This window comes from Lynx rufus, unplaced genomic scaffold, assembly GCF_022079265.1.
Source record: "Lynx rufus isolate CCGP_SWC_20201006 ecotype Redwood Valley unplaced genomic scaffold, mLynRuf1.p SCAF_9, whole genome shotgun sequence".
NCBI classification, from domain to species: Eukaryota; Metazoa; Chordata; class Mammalia; order Carnivora; family Felidae; genus Lynx; species Lynx rufus.
In genome coordinates, this window is record NW_025814897.1 from 103,729,867 (window position 1) to 103,745,223 (window position 15,357).

At 40.3% G+C, this 15,357-nt stretch overlaps 1 pseudogene; it reads left to right on the plus strand.

Moving 5' to 3' along the window:
• The first annotated feature begins 5,769 nt into the window (after nucleotides 1–5,769).
• On the plus strand, nucleotides 5,770–8,073 carry LOC124506084 (ribonuclease P protein subunit p20-like; annotated as a pseudogene).
• Nucleotides 8,074–15,357: the final 7,284 nt, after the last annotated feature.

Below are 15,357 nucleotides of genomic sequence, written 5' to 3' on the forward strand. Positions count from 1 at the left end.
CTTCTTAGGTCACAAAGCAAAGCAAAATTAAGAGAAGTATTGTGTCATCGGTTCCCAAAACCACTCTCAGGTTCAGTGATTTGTTGGACAGACTTCCAGAGCTCAGAAAAACTTTGCTTCGTGGTTGATTTATTACAGTAAAAGGAAACAGATTAAAATCAGCAAAGAGAAAAAGGCACATAGGGTAGAGTCCAGGTGAAAGCAGGCATGAGCTTCTAGCTGTTCTCTCCCAACGGAGTTGTACAGACAGTGATGTACTACCAGTGATGTGTGACGGCATGTACAACGGCCAACCTGGGAAACTCACCTGAGTCTTGGTGTCAGAGTTTTTTTTTGGATTCAGTCATATAGGCATGGAGGCCAGCCCCAGAGGTCATACTGAGACAGTGTGGCTCAAGACTTCAGGTGAATGAAAAGAAGGGTTAATCATAAATCACATTGTTAGCAGAAATTATCTAGCAGAGGCCACTGTCTCAGATATACAAAGACATCCTTATCAGGCTGGATAGTCCAAGGGCTCAGAGGTTATCTGCCAGGATCTGCTGGTTTGGGAATGTGCAGGGTACTAGCAACCCAAGTCTGTTGAGTTAATCCTCACTGCTCAGTTATGTTTAAGATAAAAGTAAAAAATACACAATAAAAGGCAACGATGTAAAGCAACTGAGGGTTAACAGCATCCAAAAATGGTTTAGAAAAAGAAAGAAAAATGAAATTAGATATTAGACTTGAGGTCTATAAGAAGTTTTCTGAGAAATCCCTCAGAAAAAGATCTCTTGGGGTGCCTGCCTGGCTCAGTTGGAGGAGCATGTGACTCTTGATCTCAGGGTTGGGAGTTTGAACCCCACATTGGGTGTAGAGATTACTTAAAAATAAAATCTTTAAAAAAAAAAAAAAAGAAAAGGAAGGGCACCTGGGTGGCTCAGTTGGTTGAGCATCTGACTTCAGCTCAGGTCATGATCTCATTGTTTGTGAGTTGGAGCTCCACATCGGGCTCTGTGCTGACAGCTGGGAGCCTGGAGACTGCTTCAGATTCTGTGTCTTCCTCTCTCTCTCTGCCCCTCCCCCTCCCCTCAAAAAAAAAAACATTAAAAAAATTTTTTTAAAAAGGAAAAAAAAAGATTTCTTGCTGAGCCCCAGCTCTTTCTTCCTGAGCTATAGCTTGGTGGAGAGCCTTGACCTACCCTCTTGGCTGCCAGGCTCTGCATCTTGTGTTCTGATTACATGTCCTTTACTGTGGATGGGGTGGAGATAGCGGGGCTAAGAGCCACTGGTCCCAGCAGCATCTCTGAGCTAGTCCCAGCAAATGTACAGTGAGGCTGCCTGGGTCCTTGCAGAGGAGAATCTCCGTGTTTCTGAACCAAGTCACTGCATATGGGAGTTGAACAAAAGCAAACTGTTTGCTGACAGCTGAACCATGCAGAGAAAAATTACTGCCACTGACTTTAAAGCACAGCAGTTTATTATATGGCTTTAGCATGATATACCCCGAGGATAAAAATAAGTAGAATTGCAATAACAGTTTATAAAATTTTCAGTGATAACGTTATTAGTAATGCTATCAACATTGTTGTTCTGAAGTTGCTATATATATATATATATATATATATATATATATACACACACTTATACATGATTAGGCAGTTAAGTAAACAATTATGTTAGCAATCTAAATAATTATACTAATGTCATTAGGATCCAAGATTGTCACTGTAAGAGGGAAGAATTACAGATAAAAACAAAGACATTAAATAAAAACCATGTAATCTGAAATTTGCATTGGAAAAGATCAGTGTGAACTCATGATGAATTTTACCCTTAGGAAAAATAAAGTACAAATGCATGTTTTCAGATCACACATATTTTTCATGTCCAGGCTGGAAAAAACCCAGAAACAATGACCAACCCAGGTTATGATCTCTTAAGATAATTTCCCAGTGGAAGAAACCATTGCCCTTGAAGAAATGGTTGATTGCAGGTCTGAGAAAGGGAATTAACAAGATAAGCCTGGAAGACCTTTTTGAAGCTGAAGGAAAGGAAGTTGTCAAAGAATAGTGGAATCGTGTCAAAGGGCTCAGAAGCTAACATGAAGGGAGTCCCACTGACCAAGAACTCAATGGACAGAAACTTTTCGAAGATGACAAAACCCAAGGGTTCATAATGATACCACAAATATAAAGATCTTTGCTAACCAACTCATTGTTCTGAAAGCTGCTAAGTAAAGGAAAAGAGTTAAGAATTGATTCTGCTTTTCCTGTCCTAATTAATGCTGTCTCACCAAATAAGTATTATGGGACAGTTCTCTAGAGGAGAATTCTAGCTGGTGAAAAATGCAGAAGGAATAACAGAATTAGAATATCACACACATTGGTTTGTGTTCTATGGCTGTTGGACGGCACCTCTCTGGAGCATGGCTTTGAAGGAAACCGCATGGATGGTCCAGCTCACCGTGAGGCCAGAAGGTGCTGCTGAGAGTGGACACAGACTTTGATTTGGAGCGGTGCTTTGCAAAGGTTGGTCCCTCAGACAGCATCATCGGCATTACCCGGGAATTCTTAGACTCCCAAGAATACTCTAAAAAATAAAGCCTATCAATCTAAACAAAACAAAACACCAATTGTTAATGCACTCCAGCAAATGTCATCAGTGGCTCCTAAAACTGATAGGTGAATAGCCAGCGGGGAACTTTGTAATGGTTGGAAAAGTCTGATGAAAAGTCAGGACCCACGGATCAGTACTGACCATCACAAAAATAGAGATGGTCACACTTTATGTGTACCCTAATGAGATGCACTAGGAAGTTCACAACCACAGTCAGGCAGTGTTCTTGCTATAGAATTAAACCCGATCCTGATTAAGATTCTCCATCTAATTGCAAGTTTGCAGGAAATACAAATTGCAGAAAAACAGGTTAAACAACACATAGGCTTCAGAAAAACAGGTTACACAAATCCAGAATGTGGGAACGTCTATTGGACAATTTTTTTCAACAAGTAATTTGAATGAAGATAAGAACACGAGTGAGAAATCTTGTTTGAATTTTGATTCAAACAGATCAACCGTAAAGAGGTGCTTACAGGCAGATTAAACCCTGACAGGATGTTCTGTAACAGCAAGAGATTATTAATTATTTTATCCATGTTAATTGCATTGGGTATATTTTCAAAAGTCATCTTTTACAGATACATAATGAAGTATCTGCAGGTACTATGATACGGTATCTGGAATTTGTTTCAAAATAATCCATACTTGATGGTATGTATTGCGGGAAGGTTTACTCTCTTTTGTGTTTGCCATTCTATCATGGATACTCAAAATTCAAAAGCCTTTTAAAAAATATTTGGAGCATGTTCCCACCCTCCAAGGCAAAGCCAGTCTCCCAATATTGAAGGTGTTGAAAATGCTGACTACAGGGGCTCCCAGCCTCATTTATAGCTAGGACACAGGCACCAGACACAGACTCTACCAATTATATGCGCTGTTCCTTGACTTTGGATAAGCAGCCTGGTGGCCAGGGACTTGGGAGTATCAGCAAGCAGTTCTAGTGGCAACACTTAATATTCTTGATCAGAGGCGTCTGGGCACAGTAACAATGGGGCTTCCACAGGGCACCTGCAACACGATTAGGGAGATGACTGCAGGCTAAATAGCATTTAGGCTATATCCTAAGAGACATTCCAGCCCAACTAGAGGGAGATTCAGGTTGTTCACCCATTTTCTATTTGTTTCCTGCTTAAAGAGAACTTCCATGAATTACCACAAGATGGCGTTCTAACACCCCACCATCTGCCGCACATCCTCTTCCAAGCTACCCATTAATACAAGTGAACCTTACTTCCTTTCTGCTAAAGCCACCCCCACTTGCCTTCTCAAGAATATCACTTTAGCCATTTCCCCCTTTTCCCAGAATCATTGATTTTTCATGCTCTTATTGGGTCATTACCTCCAGCATACAAGACTGTGATTTTTCCTGTCGTAAAAGAAATAACTTCTCGAGTCATTTACACTTCATTACTTTGCTCCTATTTGTCTGTATTTGGTGTCTCCGTTTCCTCTTCTACAGTTGTCTCTTTGAACAGCTCCAGTCAGGCTTCAGTCCCCTTCAGTTTATGGAGGGGCATCATCAGAGTTTACCGGTAACTTCCACCTTCATATACCCAGTGGTCAACAATCAGTTCTCATTTTATTGGACCCATCAGTAGGATTTGTATGTTTCTCTTTCCTTGATGGACACACTTGTCTTCAAGGGTTCCCTGAATTCTTCTATTCTAGTGAAAGAGGAAGTGAGAGGAGGAAAAAGGAAAGGGGAAGGGAAAGCAGATGTTGAGTATTTACTAAAATTCAGACACTGCTCAGTACTTTATATATAAATTACCTCATTTAGTATTTATAGCAATTGAGTGAGATATGTGCTGTTTCTTCAGATTCTGCAGATGACAGTGTGCTCCACAGAGATTAATCTCTATGTGGCTCCATAGAGATTATGGTCTCTAAAACCATTTTCACACTGAAAAAGTTGTTGGATAGCTGATTTCACATTTGGATAAGGCAGATTTTTATAAGACCAACTTTTTTTTGTAAGTTCTAGGAAGTTTTTCATTCTACAATGCAAGAAAATGTCTTAAAATTAATGAGGTCATGTCAAATGAACACAGCAGCTGACCTAAAAGGGAAACCACTGACCAAAGTTGTCACAATTTGAGCTCAGAAAGGAGAGTAATGATTGTAGAATGTAGGGGGGTGTTCAATCTGAGTCCACAATGATCCACAGAAAGTTACAGAAAGAAAACATGAATGGGTCTAAAAAAAGTTGATGAGTATTGTTGGTTCATTTATTTCATTTTTAAAAATCAGAAGATTTCTAATGCTAAATAGCTTTTTTGTTGTTGTTACGATTGTATGTTTGAAGAATTTCAGACCTAATGAAGTCCATGAGTTGTAAATTGAACAGCCTGGTACTCTTCATTTGGATTCAAAATCATCAACATTTGGCACATTTTTAGGCGTCATGATCCTTTAGCCCCTAACTAGTGTATAAATACAGTGATATTTTCTTATATAACCGCAAAACAGTTGGCTTTAATCAGAAAACTTGGCTTTAATACAATATAATTAACAGTATTATTAATACATAGTCCATATTAAAATTTTTCTAATTTATCTCAATAATGCCCTTTATAGCAATTTATTTTTCTGGCAGCTTCTTATCTGTTGACACACTTTGCACTTAACTGCAATCACTTTAGCCCTCTCTAACCTGAGACTGTTTTTCACATTTTCATTTTCATTCATGATGTTGATGTTTTTGAAAAGTGTAGGCCAGTGTTTTTCAGAATACCCCCAATTTGGGTTTGAATGTTCACTCATTAATCGATTCAAGTTATGCGGGACGTACTTGATGTACAAACTCAAGATTGTGTTTTTCTCAATGCATCGCATCAAAGCACAGGATGTTGGTGACTTGGATGGCTTGGCTAGTGGTGTCCACCTCACGAGATTGTGTTTTCTGACGCAAGGAGAGGTGGCGGTAGAATGACACTGATAAAGCCATGTGAAATGTCCAAAATTCTGTTCATTTTAAATATCCTCAGTAGTTGTATGCTCCTAAGACTAGGAGAGAATGAAACATTAGCTACAGAGAGAGGTCTTCTATATTTGCATTTCTTAAGAATCCATCCAATTCGTGCACACTCCCGGCAGCTGGCTCTAGAGCCCAGGGCTTCCCATTACGTGCTTTCTTTCCTTCTTTTCCCCTCCTGGGGTCCCGGGGTCATGCACACCACGCTGAGTGGCCAGTTGTGGAAAGGGGTGAGTGGGCTGTGTGAATGTGGAGGACAAGGCAGTGGACTGGAGAGAGGCACCCAGCACGACAGGAAACTGAGAGCCCCGTGGGACCCTTGAGACAGAACTGGACCTGGTGGAGCACACTCTTCGGAAGCAGTTCCCCCACTGACTGCCCCGGAGGCCCAGTGACATTTATGTCAATGTGAAGACTGACTTAAGGCCCAGCTGGCCCGCTGCCAGAAGCTACTGGAAGGACTTGGGGACAGAACTGGTCCAGCGAGGTCCACATTCACCCTTGAGCCTGGCCATCAACCCTGCCATCAACTTTGCCCTACCACTGCAGGTGGACAGCCTCCAGTCCTTGCAGGTGGCTGCCAGTATGCCCCCTGGGGAGCTTGTAGAGGAGCTGGAACCAGTGTTTCACAAGAACCCCTGACCCAGATCCACAACTCGGCCATCCATCTCCTGTCTTCAGGGTCACACGAAGTAACTGAAAGTAGGCTGGCCATCTTTATACAGCCAGCCCCACACAGCCAGGCCCAGATGTGGCCCCACTTGTATGGAGTTCTGTCACGGACCTCCTACCAGAGCCGTGTAAGAAAAAAAAAAACAGTCCCCTTCACAGCTCAGGGGACTCTGAATTGAGAGGGGGAGCAGTGGGTCTTCCTGTGTCTTCCTCTCCCTACTCTGTTACCCAATAAACTCTTTTCAAATGCTTATTTTTTTAATGTTTGTTTATTTTTGAGAGAGTGTGCAAGAACACATGTGGGGAAGGGGCAGAGAGAGAGGGAGACACAGAATCTGAAGTAGGTTCCAGGTTCTGAGCTGTCAGCACAGAGCCCTACACAGGGCTCGAACTCATGAACCGTGAGATCATGAGCTGAGCTGAAGTTGGTGGCTTCACTGACTGAGCCATCCAGGCGCCCCTAAACAATCATGTGGGGACTGATCATATGGTTGCTGAGGAAAGTCAGGCTATCCCTACTGAAAATAGTACAGAATTAACTGGACTTGTCTTTTCCAATATTTATCTAGTTTAGAATGCAAAATATTGCAATCCAGTTTGATGGAGCTATCCGTTGTGACATGGGCCTGTGGGTGAACAGATCATACCCATAGATGATGGGATATAATGGGACATTATCAGCAATACACTAAGTGAAATACTGAGATGTGCAACAGCACTGATGTGTCTCACAAGCATTTTGGTGAATGGAAATCTCAGGCATAAAATGGTACCCAGTATGTGGTGCTAATTTTATGAAGTTCAAGAACTTGAAAAACGAATCACTAAGGAAATCTTAACCATGGTTGTGTCTAGTAAGGCTGTGAATTGACTGGCAAGGGGGCATAAAAGAACTTTCAGAGGTGATAGAATTGTTCTATTTTTTGGAAGGGATGCAGGTTTCAAGAGTGTAAGCTTGTTTCAACTCTCTGAACTACAACCTAAGATCTGTGTGTTTGTAAATTATACCTCATTTTATTATTTTTTTAATTTTTTTTTAATTTTTTTTCAACGTTTATTTTTGGGACAGAGAGAGACAGAGCATGAACGGGGGAGGGGCAGAGAGAGAGGGAGACACAGAATCGGAAACAGGCTCCAGGCTCTGAGCCATCAGCCCAGAGCCTGACGCGGGGCTCGAACTCATGGACCGCGAGATCGTGACCTGGCTGAAGTCGGACGCTTAACGGACTGCGCCACCCAGGTGCCCCAATTATACCTCATTTTAAAAGACTCTCTGTGTTAAGCTTTCCAAGTTACTGTATGTGCAAAAATTATTTTAATCTGTCCTTCTAATTAAGTGTTTTGCCTGTCTTTATGACTGTAGTTGGCCTTAAATTAAACCTTATCATTAGAGCTGAACCTTTCCTGAGAACTTAAATGTTATCACTTCTCTGGTAAGTATCTGGGGCTGCTCATGAGGACCCTGAAGTCAGTGTGATTGTTATTCTTCTGAACATAACCAGCCTGCTCCCTCTTTCTGGAGGCTTATCATATCTTGTCAGCATCATTGATGCTGGCAATTCCATAGTAATATATCTAATGAGTTCTTTTCACACTCAGCTTTTAAGTGAGTTCTTTCAATCTGAAGGCATTCTTCATTTTTTGAAAATCTGCTGCTTCTGCTACCTCTTTCCTCTTTTTCCTTTTAAATTGTTTGTATCACCCCATTTGCTCTGTTCTCATTTTTTGGAATTCCATTTGGATGGATGTTAAGACTTGTCAGCGTTGTTCGCTTCTCTTTTCTTTCGTGTTTTCCATCTCGTCTTCATTTTCAGGTTGTGTTCTGAGAGAATCTTCTAGATCTTCCAGCTTTGTGATTGTCAACTCTATCCACTTTGCCACTTTGCTGTTCACTCCCTCTATTGAGATTTTTTATTCAGAGTTCCAGTATTTCATTTCCAAAATCTATACGTGATTCTTTTTTATGCACGTAACAAATAGCACAGTTAGGCTTATTTGAGGTCTTCTAATTGCTCTGTTTCTCTCTTAGCAGGTGTGACTTCATCTACAGGTGAGTTTCATTCCTCTCTCTGGTTGTCATGTCTTTAGTTATTCCTGGTTTTCTTTTCATCTTTGAGTTTGAGAGTTCCTCTTCACACTTTTAAAAAGGACATTACTGTTGCCTGTCCTGGCATGGGGAGGGGGTGGGATGGGACATGTTACAAAATGTGACTACAGTTTGCCATCTTTGTGTGAGGCCCTCTGCTCTTCCAAGAGTCAGCTACAGTTGCTCTCAGTCCCCAGTACCCTTCCTAACTGCCTCGTGTTGCAGTAGTCCTCACGCTGGCAATACGCTTAGCAAAAAATCAGTATAGAATCAAGGGTCAACCAGCAAAGCATTGCATCATCTAGCTCTGATAAATAATAGCCCTGAGCTGTGTTTGCTAAAACCTGTATGCCTATTGACTCTGGACTGAATGTGCCTCTTATGCTTTCCTTCCTTCCTTCCTTCCTTCCTTCCTTCCTTCCTTCCTTCCTCCCTCCCTCCCTCCCTCCCCCCCTCCCTCCCTCCCTCCCTCTTTCTTTCTTTCTTTCTTTCTTTCTTTCTTTCCTTCTTTTTCTTCTTTCTTGTTTATTTATTTTTGAGAGAGAGAGGGATGAAGGGGCAGAGAAAGGGAGACAGATGATCTGAAGCAGGCTCTGCACTGACAGCAGGGAGCCTGATATGGGGCTTGAACCCATGGGCCATGAGATCATGACCTGAGCCGAAGTTGGATGCTCAACTGACTGAGCCATCCAGGTGCTCAGAACCAAGACCTCTTGACTGAGTGATTGATTCTATGTTTACCTGTATAGAAATGCGAAGTACATTGAGCCATTTTATGTGTCAGAAAGCAAGAAAGCTTTCAAACATTAATGAGGCCATGTCCAAAGAATTAGGAATTAAAGACCAGATGAACAGGATGTTCTACAGGCTGAAGCTGTAATAATGGAGAGTTATGACTGAGGTTCAAATACACTGATTCTGAAAATTATGAGTCTTGTGACACACAAAAAGATACTCAGGGAAAACTGACAAAGTCTCAAAAAGTGTGATATTATTTACCTATTGAATCATTGAAAAATGTGAAAATTAATCTTAACTACAACAGACAGTATTTTCTTTTCTTTTTTTTTGAGTTTTTATTTAAGTTCTAGTTAGTTCAGATATGATGTAATATTGGTTTCAGGTGTAGAATTTAGTGCATACATATAACACCCAGGGCTCATCACAAGTGCCCTCTTTAATCCTCATCACCTATTCAACCCATCCCCCATGCACCTCCCTCCATCAACCCTAATTTGTTCCCTATCATTAAAAGTCAGTTTGGTTTGCTTACCTTTTTTCCCCTTCCCCTATGTTTATCTGTTTTGTTTCTTAAATTCCACATATGAGTGAAATCATATAATATTTGTCTTTCTCTGACTTATTTCACTTAGCATAATACACTCTAGTTCCATCCATATGGTTGCAAATGTTAAGATTTCATTCTTTTTTGTCATTGAGTAGTATTCCATTGTGTGTGTGTGTGTGTATACCACCTTCTTTTTTAAAAATTTTTTAACATTTATTTTATTTTTGAGAGACAGAGAAAGAGCACGAGCGCATGATCGGGGGAGGGGCAGAGAGAGAAGGAAACATAGATTCCGAAGCAGGCTCCAGGCTCTGAGTTGTCAGCATAGAGCCCAAAGCAGGGCTTGAACCCACAAACTATGAGATCATGACCTGAGCCCAAGTCAGACACTTAACTGACTGAGCCACCCAGGCGCCCCTTTAACACCACTTCTTTATCCATTCATCGCTCGATAGACATTTGGGCTCTTTCTGTAGTTTAGTTATTGTTGATAATGTCCTATAAACTTTGGGGTGCACGTGGCCCTTTGAATTTCTAGTTTTGTGTCCTTTGGGTAAATATCTAGTAGTGCAATCGCTGGATCTCAAGGTAGTTCTAATTTTAAGGAAATATTTTAAGTTCTATTTTAAGTTTTTGAGGAAGCTCTATACTGTTCTCTAGAGTAGCTGCACCAGTTTGCATTCCCACCAACAGTGCACTAGGGTTTCCCTTTCTCCACATCCTCCCTAACATCTATTGTTTCCTGAGTTGTTAATTTTAGTCATTCTGGCAGGTGTGAGGTGATATGTCATGGTGGTTTTGATTTGTATTTCCCTGATGATGAGTGATGTTGAACATCTTTTCATGTGTCTATTAGCCACCTGTATGTCTTCTTTGGAAAAATGTCTGTTCATGTCTTCTGCTCGTTTCTTAACTGGATTATTTATTTTTGGGTGTTAAGTTTGATAAGTTCTTTATAGACTTTGGATACTAATCCTTGATCAGATATGTCATTTGAAAATATCTTCTCCAATTCCATAAGCTGTCTTTCAGTTTTGTTGATTGTTTCCTTTGATGTGTAGAAGCTCTTTATCTTGATGAGGTCCCAATGGTTCATTTTTGCTTTTGTTTCCCTTTCCTCAGGAGACATATCTAGAGAGAAGTTGCTATGGCTGATGTCAAAGAGGTTGCTGCCTGTGTTCTCCTGTGGGATTTTGATGGTTTCCTGTCTCACATTTAGGTCTTACATCCATTTTGAATTTATTTTTGTGTAGGTAATAAAGTCCAGTTTCATTCTTCTGCATGTTGTCCAGTTTTCTCAGCACCATTTGTTGAAGGGATTGTCTTTTTTCTGTTGGATATTATTTCCTGCTTTGTTGAAAATTAGTTGACCATAGAGTTGTGGGTCCATTTCTGGGTTTTCTACTCTGTTCCTTTGATCTATATGTCTGTTTTTATGCCAGTAGCATACTGTATTGATGACTATAGTTTTGTAATATCGCTTGAAATCTGGAATTGTGATGCCTCCAGTTTTGTTTTTCTTTTTCAGTATTGCTTTGGCTATTTAGGGTCTTTTGTGGTTCCATACAAATTTGAGGGTTATTTGTTCTAGCTCTGTGAAAAATGCTGTTGGTATTTTGGTAAGGATTGCATTAAATGTGTAGATTGCTTTAAACTGTATAGACATTTTAACAATTGTTCTTCCAGTCCATTAGCATGGAATATATTTCTATTTCTTTGAGTCTTATTCAGTTTCCTTTATCAGTGTTTTATAGTTTTCAGAGTACAGATCTTTCGCATCTTTGGTTAGGTTTATTCCTAAGTATCTTACGGTTTTGGTACAATTATAAATGGGATTGATTCCTCGATTTCTCTTTCTGATGCTTCATCATTCGTATATAGAAATACAACAATGGGGCGCCTGGGTGGCGCAGTCGGTTAAGCGTCCGACTTCAGCCAGGTCACGATCTCGCGGTTCGTGAGTTCGAGCCCCGCGTCAGGCTCTGGGCTGATGGCTCAGAGCCTGGAGCCTGTTTCCGATTCTGTGTCTCCCTCTCTCTCTGCCCCTCCCCCGTTCATGCTCTGTCTCTCTCTGTCCCAAAAATAAATAAACGTTGAAAAAAAAAATTAAAAAAAAAAAAAAAAAAGAAATACAACAGATATCTGTACATTGATTTTATATCCTGGGACTTTGCTGAATTCATTTATCAGTTATAGTAATTTTTTGTTTTGGGTTTTTAAAAAAGTTTTTTTATTTATTTTGAGAGAGAGAGAGAGCATGAGCAGGGGAGGGGCAGAGAGAGAGAGAGAGAGAGAGAGAGAGAGAGAGAGAGAGGAAGAGAGAATTATAGGCAGGCTCCATATTGTCAGCATAGGTCTTGATCCCACAAACTGTGAAATCATGACCTGAGCTGAAACCAGGAGCCGGATGCCTAACTGACTGAGCCACTCACACACCCCATTTCTAGCAATTGTTTGGTGGAGTATTTTGGGTTTTCTATGTAAAGTATGTCATCTGAAAATAGTGAAAGTTTGACTTCTTTGCCAATTTGGATGCCTTTTATTTCTTTTTGTTGTCTGTTTGCTGAGGCCAGGACTTCCAGTACTATGTTAAATAACAATGGTGAGGGTGAACATCCCTGTCTTTTTCCTGACTGTAGAGGTGAAGCTACCAGTTTGCTCCATTGAGGATGATATTAGCTGTAAGTCTTTCATATATGGCCTTTATGATGTTGAGGCATGTTCCGTCTGTCCCTACTCTGTTGAGGGTTTTTATCAAGAATGGATGCTGCATTTTGTTAAATGCTTTTTCTGCATCTATTGACAGAATTATATGGTTCTTATCTTTAATTAATGTGGTGTATCACCTTGATTGATTTGTGGATATTGAGCCACCCCTGCAGGCCAGGAATAAATCCCACTTGACCATGGTGAATCATTCTTTTCATGTACTGTTGGATTCAATTTGCTAGTATCTTGTTGAGAATTTTTGCATCCATGTTCATCAGGGATGTTGGCCTATAATTCTCCTTTTTAGTGAGGTCTTTGGTTTTGGAATGAAAGTAATTCTGGCCTCATAGAATGAATTTGGAAGTTTTCCTTCCATTTCTATTTTTTTGAACAGTTTGAGAGGAATAGGTATCAACTCTTCTTTAAATGTCTGGTAGAATTCTGCTGGGAAGCCATCTGGCCCTGGACTTTTGTTTCTTGGGAGATATTTGATTACTTATTCAATTACTTTGCTGGTAAAGGGTCAGTTCAAATTTTCTAATTCTTCAGGGGAGAGGGGAAAATGGGTGATGGGCATTGAGGAGGGTACTTATTGGGATGAACACTGGGTGTTGTATGTAAGCGATGAATCATGGTAATCTACCCCCAAAACCAAGAGCACACTATATACACTGTATGTTAGACAACTTGACAATAAATTATATTAAAAAGAAAATTGTTGTAAAAATTAAACAAAAATTTTTTTCTATTTCTTCCTGTTTCAGTTTGGCGGTTTATATGTTTTTAGGAATTTGTCCATTTTTTCCAGATTGCCCAGTTTTTTGGCATATAATTTTTTATAATATTCTCATGATTATTTGTATTTCTGTGGTATTGGTTGTCATCTTTACTCTTTTATTTGTGATTTTATTTATTTGCGTCCTTTCTCTTTTCTTTTTGATAGGTTTGGCTAGGGGTTTATCAATTTTATTAATTCTTTCAAAGAACCATCTCTTAGTTTCATTGATCTGTTGTAGTGTGGTTTTGTTTGTTTCTATATTATTTATTACTGTTTTAATATTTATTATTTACCTTCTTCTGCTGGCTTTAGGCTTTATTTGAGGTTCCTTTTTTAGCTCCTTTTGGTGGAAGATTAGGTTGTGTATTTGAGACTTTTCTTGCTTCTTGATGTAGGTCTATATTGCTACATACTTCCCTCTTAGGACTGCATTTGCTGCATCCCAAAGTGTTTGGACTGTCATGTTTTCATTTTCATTTGCTTCCTTGTATTTTAGATCTCTTCTTTAATTTCCTGGTTAACCCATTAATTCTTTAGTAGGATGTTCTTTAACCTACATGTATTTGTGGTTCTTTCTGATATTTTTCCTGTGGTTGACTTCAAGTTTCATGGAGTTGTGGTCTGAAAATAAGCACGGTATGATCTCAATCTTTTTGTACTTGTTGAGGCCTGATTTGTGACCAGTATGTGATCTGTTCTGGAGAATGTTCCATGTGCACTAGAAAATAATGTGTACTTTGCTGCTTTAGGGTGAAATGTTCTGTATATATCTGTTAAGTCTGTCTTGTCCAGTGTGACCTCAGCCGAAGTTAGATGCTTAACTGATTGAGCCACCCAGGTGCCCCATCCCATTCAGTACTTTGAATATATCATGCCAATCCCTTCTTGCCTGCCAGGTTTCTGTGGAGAGCTCTGCTGTGAACCTGGTTTGTCTTCCTTTATAGGTTAAGGACTTTTTTCCCCTACTGCTTTCAGGCTTCTTTCCTTGTCTGTGTATTTTGTAAAATTTAGCACAATATGTCTTGGTGTTGGCCAGCTTTTGTCGATTTTTATGAGACTTTTCTGTGCCTCCAGGATTTTGATGTCTGTTTCCTTCCCCAGATTAGGGAAATTTTCAGCTATAATTTGCTAAAATAAACTTTTTGCTCCCCCTTTCCTCTTTTTTGGGGACTTCTATGATACTCATGTTATTATGCTTCATGTAGTCACAGAGTTCTCTAAGTCTACATTTGTGATTTGATACTTTCCTTTCCCTCTTCTTTCAGCTTCAGTATTTCCCCTAATTTTATCTTCTTTATCACTTATTCATTCCTCTGCTTCTTCCAACCTTGTTGTCATTACATCCTATCAGTTTTTCATCTCAGTTATGGTATTTTAAAATTTTTGCCTGACTAGTTTTTAGTTCTTTTATCTCTGCAGTAAGGGACTCTGTAGTGTCTTATATGCCTTTCTCAAGCCCAGCTAGTATCTTTAAGATTGTTGTTTTAAATTCTGGTTCAGGCATATTACATACATGTTTTGATTAAATCACTGGCTGTGACCTCTTCTTGTTCTTCCTTTGGAGTGAATTCCTCCATCTTTTTTTTTTCTAGGTCACTGTGTGTGTGTGTGTGTGTGTGTGTGTGTGTGTGTTAGGAAAGCCTGTTTTATTTCCTTCTCCTGAGAGTAACGGCTATGTTAAGAAGAGGTCCTATACTGTCCAGGGCCTGATGCTTCAGGAAGTGTTTCAGAGTGTGTACTCTGCTTTTGTGTTTTGGCTGCTCTTACCCTCAGTTGATCCTCTGCAGAGTTTCTCCTTGCCTGCAGTGGGGTGTTTGGACTTTGTCCAGTGTGTGGCATTTTAACTAGTTATGCTTTGGTCTCATTGTTAAAATAAGTCTGATCCTATATGCACTAGAGCTGAAGCTTTTCAGCACTCTATGAACAGTAGACTTGGTGTGTGCAAGGGTTTGTGCTGGTCGTCTAGGGTAGGAGCCTGCTGCACTGGTTCTCAGGCACACTTGCCCTAGTCCAGAAGCATCTGCAGAGCACAGGGTGCAGGGCATGGTATAAATGGCTCCAGCCTCCACTGGGGTGCTGTGTTGCTCATGGAAGTCTGTCAGCAGTGCTGATGGGAGAGGGGGAAATATTATTTCCCTGGCTTTCTCATCCCTGGAGAGGAGCATTCATGCCTGCTGCTGTTCAGGAAGCCCTCACAGAAGAGTGAAGAATCTCCCCTTTGTGTCCCTGGCTTCTATTAGATCCCTGCC